Here is a 3965-nt window from a genome sequence, read left to right as displayed (position 1 = left end):
GCTTTCAGCTGAATCGGTGGAAATTTGTCTTTTTCACTAGAGGTGGATCAACACTTGTGACACCCAACCATTTGGTCAATTGTGCATAAAATATGGCCTACTATTTTACAAAAATGATTTGGTCCAAATTTGCAACAATTATTTGATAGGTTATTCACAAAAAAACTCATTTTGGGCACTCGAAAAATGGAAAATGATTTTTTCGTCCAAAGAAAACGAAAACTTCCTTAGGCAACATTGTCTGCCATTCCAATATGCACCCTTGTGCACAATACGAAATCATTTGAACAAATTTTCGTTCAAATTTTCCCTGCTTCCTACTGAATGGATGAAATTTGTTTTTTATAAAAGGTGTATCAAAAGCCTTTGACATGTAACTATTTGGTCAATTTTACATAAAATGTGGTCTAATATTTTTGAAAAATGGAGTTGTGCTATTTTGGAACAAATATTTGGTCGCTTCTTCACAAAAAAAATCTTTTTATGCACTCGAAAATTGGAAAATCATCTTTTTGTGCAAAGAAAATAAAAGCCGTCGAACTATGGCATCGTTTTCCATTCTAAGATGCACACTTATGAAAAAAACGAGATCATTTTGACAAACTATGTCGTTGTTATGTTCATTTTTTTAAAGTTTTGGGTCCAAAATTTTGAGATTCAAGTGCGAGATAGCCGGCCAATGAGACGCGAGCGACAGCTTTCACGCGGATCACCAAATTGGACACAATCTGAGCCATCCATCATGCATCCATCCAACGGTGGAGCTTCTCCCGAGAGTCAAAAACCCTAACCCACCCACCCACCCTCCCCTCGATCCCCCAGATCCCCACCCGCCGCCACCCCCACTCACTCACTCACTCCCCCTCCCCTCGGTCCCCCAGATCCATCCTCTCCTCTCCCGCAACCCCAAACCCGGCCCCGCCGCCGATCTCCAGTCCCGCAAACCCATCCCCATCCCCACCGGCGACCTCCTCCCCCACTCCTCGACTACCCTGGCGACATCGTCTACTTCATACCCGCCAACGACCTCTCACCTCCGCCTTCCACTCCACCCTCTACTTCTCTCCACGCCGAAACCCTAGATCGACGCCATGGCCACCTCTCTCTAGCGTCCCCTCTCTCTCTGTCCCGTGGCGGCATTCACCACTTCAACACCGTCGGCGACCACAACCATGGCCTCAACCTCCCCTTCCCTCCCTAGTTGGAGATCCACTCAATTCCTCTCGCTCCCCCGATTCCTCTCCAATCCCGCCGCTGGCCGACTACCACCCCCACCGCGACCTCCCTTCCTCCCAAGATGTACGGATGTGGCGAGACGGATCGCCGGATCCCCGCCGCGCCGGACCGGTGAGATCCAGCTCCTTGCCGATCCCATGGCCTCCGCGGTGGCGCGAGTCCTCCTCCTCGTTCCTGCTGTCGCCTCCTCCCTTGCGGGGCGCACAGACGCCCTTCGATCGCTGGGCGTCGGCGACGAGGCGGGGCCGGGGCCGCCGCGCAGGGTGAGGACGCCGTGGACCTCAACCCCACCATCTTGGGCGCCTTCCTCACGGCCTCGCGGGAGCAGTTCGCCGTCGTCGAGTTCTTCGCCCACTGGTCAGTCGCTCCCCTGCTTGATTCGCGTCCTTTTTTTTATTCCATATGCGGATTGCTTCGATTCGATTTGGTCTAAGATCAATCCTTTGCACGTACGCGCTTGATCCAGGTTGCTCCATGAGACGACCGTGTTCTTCAGCGTGGACCACCTACAGCGCCTCGCGAGGCAGGGCCAGTGGGACGACGCCATCAAGTACGTCGTCCGCTTCATGCCCAAGGTCGACGCGATGCTCGGCGAGGAGGGGAGGCTCCTCTTCAGCTTCATCAATCTGCACAGAACCATCCACTCCATCCCAACGCCCCCTTCGGCGCCGTCAGGCGCACCCGCTTGCTCTCGGCCTTGCACCGCAACGTGAAGCTCAGGTGACTCGTATTTTTTTCCAACCGTGTTCCATTATTCTAAGGGGTTCTGCATGCAAGTACATCTGTACGTGTGAGCGTGTAGCATAGATAAAACTTCAGGTTTTGAACATCTCTTCCTCTGATACAGGGCCGCCATCGACTGGCAACTCGTGAGGAACAGGGCTGCGGAGATCGCCAAGGATTTGATCGCCAAGACCCCCGAGTTCAATGACCTGCTGCGGTTGCCCAACTGCCGGGATAAGCCACACAACATTCTTCCTATCCGATCCTGCAATAGGTATATATGCTCCTTCCTACTAGTAGTACTTAAATCCGAATCCCAGCGAGTATGCGATTGGTTTTCAGTTTTGCTGGACACATATGTGGATTCGGAACTGACTGGAACATGATGATTTTGTTAGCCCGCTGAAGAATTACCCAACACCTCCATACTCTGCCACACTATGTTGAGTTTTTTTAATCATGTGCGAGTTAATTGATACTACAGTAGTCTGTTTAGTCCTAGTTCTTTGCAGGACCTTGTTCTATTAGACTCAGCATAGAAGTATGCTATTCTTGCAGTGTCTATTCTGTCGAAAAATTGAAAACACTTTTCTTAATGCAATCTTTATATTTGACCATGAAAATACTTTGCTTGCTGTCAAAGATGGTGTGTATTGTACACACCCCTCTGTGACTTATGCACTTCACATGCATTTTCCCCATCACCCACAAACCGTAACATGCTAGTTGTATGTGCTACTGCAATTCTTGCACTTGATTTCAAATCGTTCTCTGCTCTGTGTGTGCACGTGTGTTAATGATGATTGGCTGGTCAGATGATGCTACAACAACATATTCCTGAGATTCTCTTTGAGGAATACAAAATCAAGGTTTTAAAGACTGATGGCCAGCGTGTCTAATGTTTGTTTTCTTCTATACACTTGCTCCTTCCAGTAGGCATTGCAAGTGATGTGTTCAAGTGTAGTCCTCTAGTCACATTTTTTAACCAGTACCATATGATTGTAGCATACTTCTAGTTTTAGTCATTTAACATCTTAATTTAGCTAGAATGATGAAGTAGTTGCTCTTGGAAGATGGTCTGAGCAAATGATGATTCATATGATTATTCTGGCGTTGCTATGTTTGATCTGGTGGTGCCAAAAAAAACTCATGCTTATGCTGAGCTTACTTTTAATATCATTTTATTCTGTGTGATGAGCTTAGTTTTGTACTGTAGCCACCTTCTTGTTTACTTTGTTGAATCCTGTCTTGTGTACTAATCATGAGCTACTAGCATTTGGCTTCTGTGTGCTAATTAAACCTGATAAGTATGTATACTTCTTTGAGATACAAAATCCACATTGCATGTTTATGTGCTAATTAAACCTGATAAGTATGTATACTTCTTTGAGATACAAATTCCACATTGCATGTTTATGAGGTTCAATTTCTACAGATGTTGCCAAATGAATGTGTCAACATGTCTCTCCTTAGGGGTTGTTTTAAACCGCAAATAATCCACTGTATCAATTTTTTGCTGTTCAAAGATTGAAATCCTGGTTCATTTTCAAAGATCGAAATGTTGTTGACCCTGTTCTTCTATGCTTAAATGGTAAAAATGTCGCATTTTGCTTGTTCTAACCATTTTTCTTGATAACTTGCAGATGCTGGCCTTCATTCATGTTTTGCCGTGAGGTCCAGGATGAACAAGTTGGGAGAAGCATTGGAGCTAGTTATACTATGATAGTTGTGTTACCTGATGTGAACATTTTTTTATTGTAAACTTGATGTGAAGCATATTTTTCTGTAATAATGTGTTACCAGGATGAACCATCCTTGTTGTGTTACCAGGATGAACAAGTTTGATTGTAATAATGTGCCAAGTTTGGCTCTTTCTGATTGTATTCGTGATGTGTACCATATTTTCCCTGATTAGTTGTGCTCTGTTTGAAGCATTTTGTTTTCTCTCTGTTCGGATTTAAATATTGTTATTTATTTACTGGAAAATTGAGATCTGAAGAATATAA

General features: G+C 45.4%; 1 non-coding gene across 1 annotated transcript; it reads left to right on the top strand.

Moving 5' to 3' along the window:
* Nucleotides 1-2768: 2768 nt before the first annotated feature.
* On the top strand, nt 2769-2848 carry LOC125511717 (small nucleolar RNA SNORD36). Its single transcript, XR_007285075.1, has one exon. It is a non-coding gene; the product is annotated as a small nucleolar RNA SNORD36 (small nucleolar RNA).
* Nucleotides 2849-3965: the final 1117 nt, after the last annotated feature.

The sequence above is a fragment of the Triticum urartu genome, chromosome 5A, assembly GCF_056163025.1.
Source record: "Triticum urartu cultivar PI428250 chromosome 5A, HENAU_Tu73, whole genome shotgun sequence".
Classification (NCBI taxonomy): Eukaryota; Viridiplantae; Streptophyta; class Magnoliopsida; order Poales; family Poaceae; genus Triticum; species Triticum urartu.
This window is presented reverse-complemented; position numbering and strand designations above follow the sequence as displayed.